We start from the raw sequence: 17,193 nt of genomic DNA, 5'->3' as shown, positions 1-17,193 counted from the left end.
TTCTTACTCCCTACATGGAGCCCATATTACTCTATTAGAATAATAAAAACATTTAACTTTACTATATTTTTATCAAAAAAGCAAAAATATTTAGTAAAAGTTTTAAATATGTATGCAGGGCAGTAAAAAAAAGTTTTAAATGTATTTAGGGGAAATATAATGGATTGCAAAAATATTTAAGAAGCAAATATATGGAAGTAAATAATTATGGTTAGGACTTTACTTTAATCAATTAGATCTCAACCATTAATTCTAAACTATGACATGTGTCTCCAATTCAAACTAGAACTTGGAAAAAATGGAGAGGAGCCAAATCCGTAAAAAAATAGCGAATTTGTGTCGATTCTATCTACTCATGAGTGTAACTAATTGTAAATATAATTGGAGGCATAAGGTCGGTAGCAAGGTGGAGATATTAAGGGGAGACAAAGTAGGTGTTGGATGTATGGTAGGATCATGTCGCAAATGTGAGAATTGTAGCGTTAATCTCGAGAATTACTGCCCTCGTCAGATTCCTACATACAACGGCTATATCTCAGACGGGAACCCTCAAGTTTGGAGGTTACTCCGACATGATCGTATCCGATGAGCATTTTGTAGTACGTCGGCCTGAAAACTTGTCGTTGGACGCTGCTGCCCTGTTATGTGCTGGAATTACTACTTATAATCCTTTGAACGCACAACCTCTGCCTGCTCTGGTTCCGTGTTGAAGTGTGTGACAATCTCATCTAAAAACTTAAGTTTTTATTCCAGTTTTAACAATTTAAACACGAGAATGGGGGCAAACCTTTTGTTTATTCGTTTTATTTATATACAAACAGGCTGCAATGAACACATTGGATGGGATCATGATCATCGACTCTGTTTCTGCTGTGCACCCTATTCTTCCATTGCTTATGTTATTGAAATCTCATGCTAAGCTTGTTATGGTTGGTGCACCAGAAAACCCAGTGGAGTTGCCCGTGTTTCCTCTATTTATGTGTAAGCATATATAGTTTTCTTTATGCACGTTTTCAAATAAAAAAGTTCGGACTAAAGCTTAGTGCATCAGACGGTCTCTTTTTTTAAGACTAAAGTTTGTATATATAATGTGGAAAACAGGAATGAAGCTAGTGGCTGGAAGTTGCATAGGAGGTATGAAAGAGACTCAAGAAATGTTGGATTTTGCGACAAAGCATAACATAAAACCACATGTTGAAGTCGTGACAAAGGACTACGTGAACAGCGTTAGAACGTCTTCTGAAATCAGATGTGAAATATCATTTCTTTCTCGACACTGGCAATACATTGAACAAGAAATGAGAATATTAATAGGGAGGATTTATGTCCAATGGTCTAGCAGTGTTTCTTTGCTTAGATTACATTATTTTCAGAGATGATTGATTAAATGTGTTTCATGCACTTATTAAAATATAAAAAGAACGTAACATTTTACAGTAGATATCAACGGATGCTACGCTTCATTACCAACAAATTCATGAGGTATTTAATCTACTTGTGAACTTTGATTCTTAGAAGAGGAGCAACTGACCAGTGACCTCCTCATATCTGCTCTTCCTTATTCCAGTGTAAAGCTCAGCGTCATCTTTATACAACAAACAAACTCCAAATTCACTTTTTGCTCCAAAATAATTTATTTCTGAATAAAACTGAATGCACCCATAGTCATTTGGTGTTTTTCCATTTGCATCCCATAAGCCACCAAGAGTTACCAACAAAAAATGCATACCATATTTATCAATATATTTTGAATGGTTGGATAAGGCAAATTCCTGGGTCATCGACGACATCCCATCATCACATAAGGGAATCAAATGAGCTGTGATGTCAAATAAATTGCCCAAGTAACATACAGCAAATCCCAAGAACTTATCCGATACATACCAATTCTCAGGCAAATTGACTGATACACATGAACCCATTCCCTGATGGTGAAACCAACTTGGGATTTTCTGCGGCAGACTCCATAACACTCTTAGTGACAAGGAATCTGAAGCAGAGATGTCATGCTGCAATGATGAGATATTCTGAAACAACGAATTACAGATTGAATCATTGCTCCAATCTGCATTTACTGTATAATTGCTGTGGAAATTCTGGCAGCTGTGTAAGACTCTTGCAATCTGCTAAGTTCAAGGATCGAAGAGCACCAAGCTGGGCTATGCTTTGAGGCAAATGCTCAAAATTATTTCCACTGAGATTCAACACTTCCAAATTGCAGTAATTGAGATTCAGATTTTTCAATGAGCAGAACCCTTCAGCCATGTTAAGGTTTAGAAATTCGTTAAACCTCCTGCACACTGATAACTTCAAGTCTTGAAGAGAACCAAGTTGGGCTATGCTTAGAGGCAAATCCTCAAAATGATTTACCATGCTTTCATAGATTATATGCGGACGACCGAACTCCCACAAATTAAACAGCACGTGACGGAAAACAAAGAACACCCCATCTACGAGACCTCTTCCTGTTTTTTGTTTTGCAAAACTCAATGATTTAAGCTTGTTCAGCCGGATAATGGAAGATGGAGGTTGTGAGATTAGAGTATAGCTGGCATCAAGCTCCTTCAATTTTTCTAAATATCTTATCCCTTTTGAAAGGCTTTCAAACTTAAAGCAACCCGATTGCCTTAGCTTCACCAAGCTTTTAAACATGCCACTGCTGCTTGGAAGAGGTACAAGGTTTTTCAAAAAACTCAAATCTAGCTCTGTAAGAGGAGGTTCGAGATGAATGATAGATAATGGCTTCATTATTCCGAGGATTTCTGGAAATTTCTCTAAACTAAAGCAGTTGTGTAGATCTAGAGATTCAAGAGATTCCACATTAACAGATGGAAACATCTTAAGTCTTCTACAGTCATACAAATTTAACTGGATGAGTTTTCCGCAATACTTCAGGGAATGGTGAACTTCTTCAAGACTACTACACCCCTCTAGATTCAAATACTCCAAATTTGGCATCCCCTCAAAATTTGGTGTTCTCTCCAGGCTTTTGGAGTGACTTAGATCCAGCCTCCGTAAACACGGAAATTGCTGCTATTCAAAACACAGAATGATTGATGAAAACTGAGTAAAGTAGTAAATGACATTTTTTTATTATGACTCAACGTCTGATATTTTTATTTATTCTTTTAGGCGCGAGTGTAAAGAAAAATAGAAAAATTAGCTTCCAAGTGGGATATTTTTATTTATTCTTCAGCTGTAATGGGTATTTGTTTCAATTGTTTTTTTTTGGGGAGGATCAAATTTATAGCCATAAAACTTGGCTAGAAAACAATGGCCAAATAGAAAAGTTGTGCCAAAATAATAGATTTCCAACAACATATTTATTTTTGTTTTTTTTTAATTAGATGCTATGACTACTCGTTTTGGTAAAATATGTATATAAAACTCCTTTTGCTTTTAGTAACATAAGTTTTTTTAGCCCAAGTAATGGAGTTTAGGTCTGCATTTAATAAAACGTATCAAGTTTAGAAGAGTATTTAGTATGTTAAATTTATTTAGAAATATTATACAATAAATTGTTGCCAAAGAGAGAACAAAGTGTTAATTTCAGATGCAAGGTATGAAATCAATTATTATCCATAAAAAAATTACTAGTTGGTTAGAAAGAACTCCTTCAATAAGTATTCACTACCAACCATAATTCTAGGACAAGACAAAATAGAAAGATCTCTAATAAAACAGTACCTTTGTTTCATTCCATAAAGGATGCAACGAACTCCCCCGGAGATCAAGATGAACAAGGCTTCTGGGATTAAAATTTTTTGGCAATAACTTCCAAGGATATTTATGCCACACAAACCAACACAAGTTGTTGGGCAGGTACTCAATAGAGCAATTGGGATTTTCTTCTGAATCACTTTGGGAAGCCCATGAATAACTTTGTATGCATAATATCCTAAGCCTTTGCATATTTTTCATTGCCTCTTTGCTAACACGTAGTTTTTCAAAATAAGTAAACCAAATTGCTTCCACTGTCATGGTCCCCTATTAGTCAACAAATCATAACTTCATTTGGGAATTTTTACTAATAAAAAATTATTCAGGGTAAATAAATGGGTGATATTAGCTTTTAAAAAGTTATTGATTAAATTTGTAGTACAAAATATCATATAAATTTCAAGTTAATTCAAAGAATGATATTAGATTTTATATATTAAGTGGCTATTAGACTAATTCATTTCTTATTAACATGAGAGAAACAAACTAGGTAATGTAAATTTGAAATGACTAATTGACGAATTAGCCACATAGGAATAAAAGCTATTTTATATGAAGCTAGAGGAACAAATATTTGGAATTGGCCAAATATGTTTTTGGAATATGAATAGTATTGCATTGTATAGCCTACTTACCATATTGCCCACCATCACATCTTTGAAATCTTCAACATTCCATAGTCTGCTAGGTTTTCCGGAATCTTTTTGCATTTTTACTATGTATTTACCCATATCTTCTATCAAGTCATGCATTTCAATTCTATCATATTCAGAGATGAATACAAGAGATTTTTCAATTAGGACATCCAATATGTATTCAGCTCCAGAATCATAGCTCTCAACAATTTGCATGACTTTTTTCCTTCCATGCCGAAGGAAGAAACATGCAATATCTAAAAATATCTTTTGTTCTTCGGGCTCCAACCCATCATAACTAATTTTGAGTTTTTCAACAATTTTTGAATTAGAGTTTTTCTTTATTTGGTGTATCGTTCTTCTCCATTGAGTTAGGCCTTTCTTATGCAGCAAAGAACCCCACACCTTGAGGGCTAAAGGAAGGCCTTTAGCGTGATTTACTACCTCCAACGAAAACTTCGTAAAACACTCATCTGGAACTTCTTTTTTGAAAGCATGTTGATTGAACAATTGCATAGCTTCATGATCAGGTAGTGTAGGCACTTTGTATATTGCATCACCCTTCTCTATCAACTGTCTATCTCTAGTTGTTACAATAACTCTGCTACCATTACCAAACCAACCAACATCACCTGCTAAATAATCCAAATGATCATCATGATCTATGTCATCAAGCACAATTAGCACCTTCATAGAACAAAGTCTGCTTTGAATCATGCACTTCCCATTATACTCATTATAGACGTAATCATCTTTTTTTCTTAACAATTCAGAGAGAAGGGTATTTTGTAAGGAATACAGTTGATTCTTTTCTGCATTTTCTTTAACATTCGCAAGAAAACAAGAAGCTTTATATTGATGAGAAAGAGTATCAAAGATGGCTTTTGCTTTTGTTGTTTTACCGATTCCGCCTATTCCCCAGTTTCCTACAATCCGAACATCATTGATTTCTATTTGAAGTAGGGATTTTAGTTTCTCTAAATGAGCATTTATTCCCACAATATCTTGCAAATAAGATAAAGAACGAGCACTCTTGCAAAATTTGGAAGAGATGTGGTCGACGATCTGCTGAATTTTCTCTGATTCAATCCTACATAAATTAGATATTGATTGTTGACAATGTGAGAAAGTCAAGTATTGGAAAGTATTTTCATATTTTTAATGTTGAAGAGCGTATTAAATATGAAACACTATAGTTCAGGGTAATCTATAGAAACATATTGTTATTTCTTTCATCAAAAGCAATTATTTGTTTCCAACTCACCCATCACGAATATCATATCCTTTTAGATCTGCGGCAGCAGTTAGGGCATTCCTCCATCCTTGCACCTTATGCATCCCCTCAACATCATACTTATACCTCGATTTGTGTTTGACAAATGCTTTAGCAAAGCTCTTACTTTGATTTCGAACATGTGATGGATCCACATAACAGAAGACCGGTATGACTGTTTGTCCATTTTCTTTCTCCTTGCATTCCATAATCTTCACTAGTTCATTCAGACACCACCTTGATGTAGCATAATTCTTTGAGAAAACGATTATGGCAACTTGAGACTCTTCTATCGCTTTCACAAGTTCTTCTGAGATGGAATCTCCATCCTCTAGCATTTCATCATCTAGAAAGGTGAATATTCCCCTATCTTTCAAACCTTGGTACAAGTGACTCGTAAAATTTCTCCGGGTATCTTTTCCTCTAAAACTTAGAAAGACAGTGTACTTCCATCGAGGAAAATATTGTGAATTACTTGCAGAAGAAAAAGAAGAAGAAGATGCCATGGATATTGACCTGAAGAACGAAAACACAAATTGTGTGGTAACAAGAAGATGAAGAAATAGAAAGAAAATGAAAGAGAAATGTTTAGGTGAATTATTAATGCTCTACTTGAATTAATCAATGGCCCTTTTCTTTAAGCAGATGACTGGACTTTAAATACACTAAGTCCTACTTGAATCATTCTTTTGGAAAAGTATTTATTCAAATAGTAAAATATGTTAAATCAACAACTGTAATTTATTAAAGAAGAGATCAGAGTAAGTTATTCCGATGATAAGCACTTCTCACTTTCAATATATGGCGGAACCGAGACTTTTAAGGGATTCACAAATATATAGAAGTAGATATACAAAGAAGCCAAGAGAATTCTGTTAAAAATTAGTGCATTTTAACAGTCTTTTTTAAATGTTTACTTCTGCCTTGTTTAGTTTACTGAGTCAAATAAATCAGTTCCTATTTCGTAGGAAGTCTACCTAGATAGGAGTCTTAGTAAGTTACAAGAGTAATTTTAGGAGTTCAAGTTAGTGGCACAGTTTATATAGCTGCTGCATAATTGCTGTAAACCAGAGCTTCAGGAATAACATTCTCTCTGTTCTATTTCCGTTATACTGCAAACTTCTTATTTATCTGCTTATTTTTTGTTTTATGGTATCAAAGCAAGGTCGTTGATCTGATTATTTTTTCCATCTTCTTGTCTATCAAGTTTTATTAGTCTTGTTGGAGGAGATTGAAAGTTGCAGAGAAAGAAAAAAAGACTTGTGCAGTATGGAGTCGGTAAATGGGGGAAACAGTTCAAATGCCCAATTTGGTGTCGAGAAGCTTGTAGGGACAAACTACAAGTACTGGAGAATGTGTATGGAAGCTTATCTTCAAGGTCAAGACCTGTGGGATCTTATTGTTGGTGCTGAAGCAGAAATTCCAGCAAATACTGCAGAAAATGCAGAACCACGGAGAAAATGGAAGATTAAATGTGGTAAAGCACTCTTTGCTTTGAGGACTTCAATTGGCAGAGAGCTCATCGACCATGTACGTGATGTTAACTCACCAAAAGAAGTTTGGGAGATACTTGAGAGATTATTTACAAAAAAGAATACTGCTAGGCTACAACTATTGGAAAATGAATTGGCAATGCTAACACAGGGGGGCATGTCTATTTCTGAATATTTCTTACGAGTTAAAGGAATTTGTGCTGAAATTTCAGAATTAGATCCTGATGAGAAGATCGGTGAAGCAAGATTGCGGCGATTTCTTATTCGAGGATTAAAGAAAGAGTACAGTCCGTTCGTCACCTCCATTCAGGGTTGGACAAAGCAACCTTCAGTTGAAGAATTTGAAAATTTGCTTTCCAATCAGGAGGCATTGGCAAAGCAAATGGCAAAAAGCTTTGAACCAGATGCAGCTCTCTTTTCAAAGGATAAAAATAAAAAGAAAATCGTATCCTCAGAAAGCAGGAACAATGAAAAAGGATCCAATGGTGAAAAAACTACTGGTGGCAACTTTGAGAATAAAAAGTGCTATAGATGTGGTAAAATTGGACACATCAAGAAAAATTGTCGAGTGAGGATCTCAAATGCAAATGTTGCAAGTGAAAATGATGGAAACGAGCAACTCAAATGGGAGCAGTGCTTCACTGTAGAAGTAGATGAGCAGAGGAATGATGATGTAGTTCAAGCTCTCTATAACAATGATAATTGTACACAAGAATGGATCATTGATTCTGGTTGCTCTCATCATGTAACAGGAAATGATTCTCTTCTTTCAGAGTTGCGCCAACATAACAGAGAACGAGTTGTTGTTACAGCAGATAACTCGACATATCCAGTAGCAAATGAAGGAGTCATGAAGATTGACGTTGGAGCTACAGGTGCTGTCAAGTTAAATGATGTATTTCATGCTCCAGGTTTGAAGAGAAACTTAGTTTCAGTTTCTCAAATCACTGATTCTGGAAAATATATTCTATTTGGTCCAAATGATGTGAAGATTCTGGACAACGTGAAGAACATATCTGCTGATGTTGTTCTTACGGGTGAAAAGAAAGGTTCGTTGTTTGTCATGGCAGTAGAAGAAGCCTATGTGAAGAAGACAAGTCAAACATATAGCACAGCAATTTGGCATGCTCGACTGGGGCACTTGGGATACCAATTGTTGAGGCAAATCTGTTCAAAGAAACTGGTGGATGGTCTACCAGCTCTGCAAAATATTCATGAAGATGTAGTTTGTCAAGGTTGTCAATTTGGGAAATCACATCGTCTCCCATTTCAAAGATCAGGAAATCGAAGATCCACTATGTTTGAACTGGTTCATACAGACCTTATGGGACCAACAAAAACAACAAGTTATAGTGGTTTTCAGTATGTCATGATATTTTATATGAATTCTCAAGATATGCATGGGTGAAGTTCTTGAAAGAGAAGAGTGAAGCCTTGTCAAAATTTGCTGAATTTAAAACTACAGTGGAAAAGGATTTTGGGGTAAAAGTTAAATGCTTGCGTAGTGACAATGGAGGAGAATACATGTCTGATGCATTCTTTAAATATTGCGATGACAATGGTATTTCAAGGCAAATGACATGCCCCAACACTCCCCAACATAATAGTGTTTCTGAAAGGAAAATGGCTCATCTTGCTTCTACAAGCCTTTCCTGGTTGCATGATAAAAATCTCCCTCGAGAGCTCTGGGCTGAAGCTATTCAATGTGCATGTTATGTGATAAATCGTTTGCCTCCATGGCCAGGTAAAGCGAAATCCCCTTTCGAGATTCTATATCATGAAAAGCCAAATGTAAATTACTTTCGGGTATTTGGTTCAACTTGTTATGTTCATATTCCAAAATCCTCTCGAACTAAACTTGACCCGAAAGAAAAAAAGTGTATCTTTGTTGGCTATGATTCTTATAGGAAAGGGTGGAGGTGTATGGACCCTGAAACCAAGAAATTTGTCACTTCCAGAGATATTGTGTTTGATGAAATATCATCCTACCATTCTGCCCAGAAAACTAACAATCAAGAAATGATTCTTGATGTTGATCAAGAACCTTTGGAGCTGACTCCAGAGAGAAATTTGCAGGCTTCAAATAATGATGAAAGCTCAAATTCAAATGGTGTTGAACAACAAACCGAAAGGAGGTCAGCAAGAGAGAAAAGACAGCCAAGTTACTTCAAAGATTATGAGGTACACTTGAACAACTGCTCGATTACTTCATGTTTCTTTACAGGAGTATTGGATGAACCTGTAAGCTTTGAAGAAGCCAAAGGTCATCCTGAGTGGGAAGCAGCTATGCAAGAAGAAATTGATGCTCTGAACAAAAATCAGACGTGGGAGTTGGTGTCGAAGCCAGAAAATTGCGAGCTTATCACTTGCAAATGGATTTTTCATTTGAAGAAAAATTTAAAGTGAATTTTTTTCAACCCTCCGGACACTTGCCCAACACGCGTGTTGAAACAACTTTCTTCGACACGTTAATCATCAAATTTATCTTTTATTTTTTTTAAAAATTATATTAAACCCATTTTGTCCCTTCAACGGTAATATCCAATCCAATATCCTTTTCTCCCTCACCTTCAAGAACAACCAACCCTAATTTCCTCTTCTCCTTCACCTTCAAGAACAACCTACCCGAAAATAGCGACTCAATTTCTTATCGTTTTCTTGATTCATCTCAAATCTTAGCACTTTAAACCTAAAAATTGAATCTTTGAAGGAATAATTTTTCTTCGAGAAAAGGTAAAATTCAAATTTATTCTTCTTCATCTATTATTTTGATTTTTGTTTTCTCCCTTTTCCTTATTGTCAGTTTCTTCCAGATTGTGATTACTTCTTCGACAAAAGTGTAGCACACAATGAGATCGATTAACTTGACCAACCTTTGTATGGAAGAGGATCGATGATCATACTACGAAGAAATTCTTTTATTGTAACCATGGACTTATGGAGCATTTGAAAATATCTTGGACTTCAAATAATCTCGGAAGAAGATATTGGCCATGTCCTTATTATGGGGTAAAGAATATTTTTTTCTCATTTATTTAGCCGATTGAGAATTTTGATTAAGCACTTATGCCATCATCCTTTTTCATTATTGAATGATCCTAGATCTTACCACTTTTGATGTTGGAAGAACAAAGATAATATTGATCCAAAGTTGAAATTTGTGATTCCTAAACTAATAGAGAAATTGGGTGAGTTTAAAAATTTAGTAGAATCCTCTCAAACATCAACCACTGAATTTAAATTGATTGAGATTTCTAAAGAAGTTGACAAGCCTAGAGAATTCAAACAAGATAATAATTGTCCAGGTATAAAATTGAAAATGTTGCAAGAAGGCATGAGAAGATGAAAGAAAGGGAGAAGAACTTGGGAGAGTTTACTCTATTTTGTTGTAGTTTGTTGTTGTGTTGTAGTTATAGCTATAAACCATTGGTTCGGGGTGACATATATGAAGAAAGGTTCAATAAAGTTACCTTAGGCCCTCAATGTAGTATGATCAATGTTGGTGTAGCATGACATTGTTTGTGTTGTAATCAATTAGGTGTAGACTCTTTTGTAATGAACTTTGTCTTCGTCTAAGTCTCGTAATCTAATATAATTTACTTGTTTGTGCATTTCATTTTGTGAGATCTTTTATTTTGTTTCAGATATAGACATGAAATAAGCATAGTTTTAATTGCATAATATTGTTAAAAATTAGTGCATTTTAACAGTCTTTTTTAAATGTTTACTTCTGCCTTGTTTAGTTTACTGAGTCAAATAAATCAGTTCCTATTTCGTAGGAAGTCTACCTAGATAGGAGTCTTAGTAAGTTACAAGAGTATTTTTAGGAGTTCAAGTTAGTGGCACAGTTTATATAGCTGCTGCATAATTGCTGTAAACCAGAGCTTCAGGAATAACATTCTCTCTGTTCTATTTCCGTTATACTGCAAACTTCTTATTTATCTGCTTATTTTTTGTTTTAAATTCAACATCTACGCTATATAGATGAAAAAATAATTCTAACCTTACACATACAATGTTCTTTTTTGCTAAAGGGGCTTCAGATGAGCCTTCCTCCCCCTACCTAGCTCCGCCTCTGCTTCCAATTATAAGATTGTGAGTTTGAGTCACCAAGAGAATTAAAAGAGTGAGCGATCCTGAGAAGAGGTGAAAAAAGTAGTTTACAAATTCTAGCACCACTTTTTAAATAGATGGAAAGTGAAAACAAAAGAATCATTTTGTTTAGTATTTTCATCCAAATTTAAGAGAAGGAAATAGGAAATTACTTCAAATACCCCGAAACTCCACTTTGATAAGTACACGACAGCTAAAAGTACATGTCCATGAAGCTACAAATTAGAAAGAAAAAAGTGAATTAGACGGCCCTAATTTATGGATGACTTTAAAAGAAGAATCTAACAAAAAGAAATTGGATTTTACCTTGTAATTCTATTCATTAATTCCAATGGAAAATTGTTGAAATGAAAGGACTCTACCACAATCATTATGGTTATCCTCTCTCTTTTCTGCCAAAGAAACCCTTAATTTTTCTACATTTATAGTCTTAAATGATATAGGGACAACCTTATTACTTCCTTTCTTTTTCTTTTCTTTTTATTGATAGATTTGTTGTCCGCTCCTACTTTTCTCACATAAATATCAAGCTTAGAGATGTGCATTATTTGCGTAAAATCAAAAAATTATATTTTGGTTATTTTTTATTTATTTTAAAATAAAAAATTTAATTTTTTCAGATAAAAAATTAAGTCAAAAGTCAAAATTATTAAATTTTGCCGAATGCATCTCCTAGGTGTTATGACCAACATTGCAAGTTGGAGCACTAGACAATTTTCTTTCGAAAGAGAATTATAAGGTAATGTTTCTACTATATTAGAAGTGTGAAGTCTAAAGTGGTGGTATCAACATGTTTGCTATATGTCAATAAAATTAAAATTGAGGACAATTTAGTCATTACACTTATAAACTGAAGTATGAGCTAAATCTACGTGGCTTAAATTTCAAGAGCCACTGCCTTCTGAAATATACGTGGCTTAAATTCCAAGAGCCACCGACTTCTCTCTCAAATAAGTTTTTCGAGCTCCTAATAGTTCAAGGAGCAGTCATGGTTAGGAACAAGTCGAAGACAGAATCAGAGGTGTTTTGGCACTTCAAACTTCTTCGAGGATTACTGCAACTTTACGGTAATTCTTTGTCATTTCTCTGTTTTTCTCTTTAATATTTTTAGATTTGATTTATAAAGTGTCTATCTTCAAATGTATTTTTGACGATTTTCTTTTGATCTTCAATTTTTTTTCCTTCGGTATATAAATTTGTCTAAATAGATTTATAAAGTTTTGGTTTTAGATTTAGTTCTATGGATTGATGAAGATTTGATTTTTGTGTTGTCCAAATTTGTGGAAAATCGAAATTATGGCCAAAATTGAGATAAAGGCCTGCCAGAAATCGCAAAACCCAGGTCATTAGTGTCAGCATGAACATTTAGAGAACCATTAAAAAGCCAAAAAAAACAAAATATAGGTCATTTGTGCAGTGAGAAATATATGGTATTCTCAAAAAAAAATTAGGAACATTTGGGAAGAACAGTTGAAAATACTTGGGGAGAAAAGTTAAGGGACAGAGTCGTCTGTGCAGTTAGAAAATCTTTCATGATGTTGTTGTATCAACAAGTTTACGAGTAGCAATTACTTTGTATTTTTTCACTTGAACAACTCTCAAGTTCAAAATCCAAAATTTAAGCCAACACAATTTAGAAGTTTACATAAAGGGAAGGAAAAAACACAGTAAATTTTTAGTTAATGATTGTAATTAACATAGTCACTACAACAAATTTCTAAACAAACCTATACATAAAATGTGAAGTTGAAACAAATTTAGATTCATTTCTTAAGTTTTCATCCCTATATGTTTTCTCCTCGATTTTCTTATGAGCTTCAAAAACAAAAAATGGGTTGATGAAGTTTGAATATTGAAAGTTAAATTACTGTCCAACAACGTGGTTCTTTTCTTTCCCTAAAATTCTCCGATCAGTGCTTATATGTTCCTCGCTATTTCAATCTTGTTCACTTTGTGTTCCCATGGCCCATGCTATTGTTATGTTTTACTCACCAAGTACAGCTAATCTTTGGAAGTGTTATGAAATGCCTACTACCATTTAGTAACCAATGGTACAACATATGACATTGTCCCTTCCAGCTTTTACCTACCAGCTCAGCCATGCTCCAAATTTCTTTGATGCAGTTTGAAACTTCAGTAATGGTATATGAGAGAAATTGTTATTAGTTTTTAGATATGGTGCCTCCTAAAACGATCTACTAAATTCATCGAGTTGTTTCAAGGGATCAAAATGGTTAATTATTAATGGGATTCCTTCACTGCTCTTAGATTCCATTATTTTAGTCTACTTTGTAACTCTTTTCCTCTTATGATTACTCAAAGAAAATTAAGGACCAATATTTACCATTTCCTTTTGTTTCTATTGTTCGAGAAGCCTCAAGTTTGTTGTACTAAATTTTTGTGGATTGACAGATTCTGGACTATAATATGTGTTCTTAACTTATAATTGATTATGAATTCTTTATAATTACCTCAAGGTCTTTGTTGATTGTTTGTACAGAAAGAGTCCCCAAAGGAGAGTCCTCCTGAATAGCCTCAAAGCCCTTGTGTAAGTCCCTCAAATGATTCTGTTTTGATTCCTTAAACAGATTCGAAAAGATGTAACAATTGGTTAGTTATCATTAAAATGTTGTTTCAGCGTTAGTTTACCAAAAGCAGTTTAGATATTAATTGGAATGATTGTTTATTAGATTCAACATCAAATGTTGTCGTTGTGTCGTTGCACGCCGTGATCCAGCAACATCAATTGTCGCCAAAAAAGGTTTGTCTTACTCTTAACATTCCAACAATGCTTGCAAATCTTCTGTGGACACTCATGTCATACATTACTGCAACTGCTATATCGAACACCCTTAACACATACTCTCCATCAGAGTTTAAAGCACTTTATGGTAGACTTTGCTAATGAAACAAACGAAGGTTAAACCATTCTGATTGTTATGACTGGCAAGAATTAGTTGATTCTTTCAGTGCACTTTGGTTCTTCTTATAAGTTATCATTCATTCTTCAACCAAACTCGGGCGTCTCTATTAGAGTTGTTAAGCAAGTATGATTTAACACTTACTATTATATGATCATGAATTTATTTTCTATTTGTATTTTCTTTATGTTTTGTATTGCAGAGGAGGATTTAACATTTCGTTTGTTAATAATTTTTGTCATATATGATGTGGTAGTTGATGCAACAGAGAATTCTCTAAACCGCTACATGATTAATGACTGTTGCGTTATGCTTGGAAAGGTTAATTGTTTGTTTCTTTCTTTCTTTCTTTCTTTCTTTGGTAAGTTAGTTGTTTCTTATGATGTTCTCATTTTATACAAATTTTGTTGGTAACAAACTAACAATGATATTTTATTGAAAGTTGGATTCGTAAATACTATACACCATACAACTACATTTGGATCCAATAACTTTGGATTCTCTATTGAAGGATCTTTCACATTTTGTCTAATTATCAACTTTCTTATAAAATTACTTATTGGTATGATCATGTAATTATGATATGAATATTATTGCATTATCGTACAGACAGCTCATATAGTACAAATGTGAAATTGGATGATAAGTTCATTCAGATGTTGGTCGATTAATCTGATAACTGGTTATTTGTATTAATAACAACCTCTTGTATCTAGAGCTGATCTAGGACTAAAAGGCCAGGTACCATTTCCTGGCAGCATTCATTATTTTGAGAGCTTTTGTGTTTCCCTAAACTTCGAATTGATTCGTAACTTTAGGCTCCGAATGATCACACGATTGACTGACAACGTTATATGAATATGGAGTTTGTTATCTAACAATTTTTTTTTGAAAGAGCAGATGACTTAATACTAGGAATACTGCATGTACAAATAGTTTGTGTGAAAAAAACAACACATTTGCTTAGATTGCATCTCTTAAATATGTAGCCATTCTCTGTGAATAAACATAGGTGGGTGGTTTCACTTTTGAATGATTAATCTACAGTACGTTTGTGCTCAACTGCCTTAGCTTCTCTTTTCCCAGTTTGTTTACTTCTAAAAGAGCCTTCATTTCTAATGTGATTTGTGCTTGAAATTTTGACCTACATAGATACAGAATCGAGGTGCATAATACCTAGGCGAGGCAGTTGTGAAATGAGGAGACATACAGAGTGCACGATGAAGTTCGAACGAAGAATGTGGCATTTGAAAGCTTTAGTGAATATTGTTGATCACCATCACTAGAAGAAAATTGGCCACGCTCTTAATATGAATATGTGATCCATATAAAGCAATTTTATTTTATTTTACAGCTTGAATTATGAGTAGTTAGTGATCCATATAAAGCAATTTTTTTTATCAAGTTATAAAAATTTGATATAGGCAAGTATTGGGCCCGTGCTTGCACGGGCTAACCAAATCTAGTACATAAAGAGTAGTTAGTAACTACAACAAATATGCTTTTTCGAAATCAAGACTTCTCAACGGTTGATATTCTATTTTGCTTTTTCTTTTTCTTCCTCTGCCTCCTCGTCTATTCGATATCCCTTTTAATAATTGTACTCCCTCCGTTTCTTTGTATATGTCACTTTTTAACTTTGCACTTGATTAAGAAATGATGCAACTTTACCCTTCTACCCTTATTTAATTTCTTTGGAACTCAAGTGTTTTTTCCCATGCAAATTTACCACTAGACAGTGTCTAGTGACCTTTTATTAAACATAAAAAATATCAATAGGGATAAGTACAAGCAGGGAGGCTAGGCTTTATCTTACTAATCCTAATGAAGTGCCTAACGTCTACTACCTAACAAGCATGAAGAAAATAAGAGCTAGAGAGAACTAAGTATTTTCTGATCATCACAAAGTTTGTAATACACTCCATGATGATATTACAAATGAGGATGCTTAAATAATGTAAAAATATGCCAATCAAGAAGACAGTTGAGTTATCAGCCTCAAACTTTCTATTACAAACACATGAATTAAAAAGGATTGATTTCCCATCAAAAGTAACTTGAAGTATTTTTCTCTTGTCTTCTTCTTCAAATCTATCCAACAACACTTGATAATTCATACTTTCTTTATGGATTTATTGGATCTTGTTGAACCTATTGATACTGTCAAATGGTTCTGCTTTGCCTGTCGCATCGGTAGGTGCCTTGGAACAAACTCCTCAGTCATTTTACTGTCCCAACTATGTTGCCTTCCATGTGTCTTATTTTTGCTTTTGTTGCTTCTACTTCTTTGTTGCCTAGGTGATATATCTCCTTCCCTAGCCACTCTATCAAAGCATATGTCCAACATATCTTCCTCATCTTCATCAAGAAAATCTTCACCCAAATCAAGCATATTGTCTTCCCCGTCTTCATCAAGAGAATCCTCGCCCAAATCAATTGTATTTGACACTAAGGCCCTTGACTCATTCTTCTTTGCAATCACACATTTAGGAACAAATACGGGAGATTCTCGACTTAATTTGCTATTCAAAATAGGTGATGAGACCTGTTTTTCTTGGATCAAATCGTTGTCATTCTCTGTTAACTTTACTTGCTTTCCAGTAGTCTTCAATAAAACATCAATGCTATTCGAACATAATAGGTCTCTTGAGGCATTACTAATATCTTGCCTCTTTTCACTGTCATGAAAATTTCCAGTCACACCCTTTTCACTACATGGAAAATTATTTTGACTAGTCGAGGAAGGGTTCCGATTACTAGTTGAATTTTTTTGTGCAACCAGTGTCCAATTTTGAGTTGCATTCTTGGTTTTAACTTGCAAAACATGCTGCCCAGAATTTTCATCATTTTCAACATCAGATGTATCCATTAGTTTGTGTCCTGAATCCATTATTTTTTTGCCTGAACCAACTCGCAGCGCATCAATCCCAGCTCTTGGTGTTCCCTCTTTGTTTTCGGTAGTTGTTTGAACACCAATATTACTTGTAACAACATCCATTGAGTGTGCACGATGTTTCTCAAAAGTGACATCAACCAAT

The 17,193-nt window shown here is 34.4% G+C and overlaps 1 long non-coding RNA gene and 2 pseudogenes across 1 annotated transcript; 2 read left to right on the top strand and 1 right to left on the bottom strand.

Annotated features, from left to right (window-relative positions):
- The first annotated feature begins 298 nt into the window (after positions 1 to 298).
- On the top strand, positions 299 to 1,308 carry LOC102600079 (8-hydroxygeraniol dehydrogenase-like; annotated as a pseudogene).
- Positions 1,284 to 6,225, bottom strand: LOC102599741 (TMV resistance protein N-like; annotated as a pseudogene).
- Positions 6,226 to 12,174: 5,949 nt separating this feature from the next.
- Positions 12,175 to 15,502, top strand: LOC102596596 (uncharacterized). The gene is made up of 4 exons (XR_368237.2): positions 12,175 to 12,301; positions 13,735 to 13,782; positions 13,925 to 13,995; positions 15,308 to 15,502. It is a non-coding gene; the product is annotated as an uncharacterized lncRNA (long non-coding RNA).
- Positions 15,503 to 17,193: the final 1,691 nt, after the last annotated feature.

The sequence above is a fragment of the Solanum tuberosum genome, unplaced genomic scaffold, assembly GCF_000226075.1.
Source record: "Solanum tuberosum cultivar DM 1-3 516 R44 unplaced genomic scaffold, SolTub_3.0 scf00282, whole genome shotgun sequence".
Lineage (NCBI taxonomy): Eukaryota > Viridiplantae > Streptophyta > Magnoliopsida > Solanales > Solanaceae > Solanum > Solanum tuberosum.
This window is presented reverse-complemented; position numbering and strand designations above follow the sequence as displayed.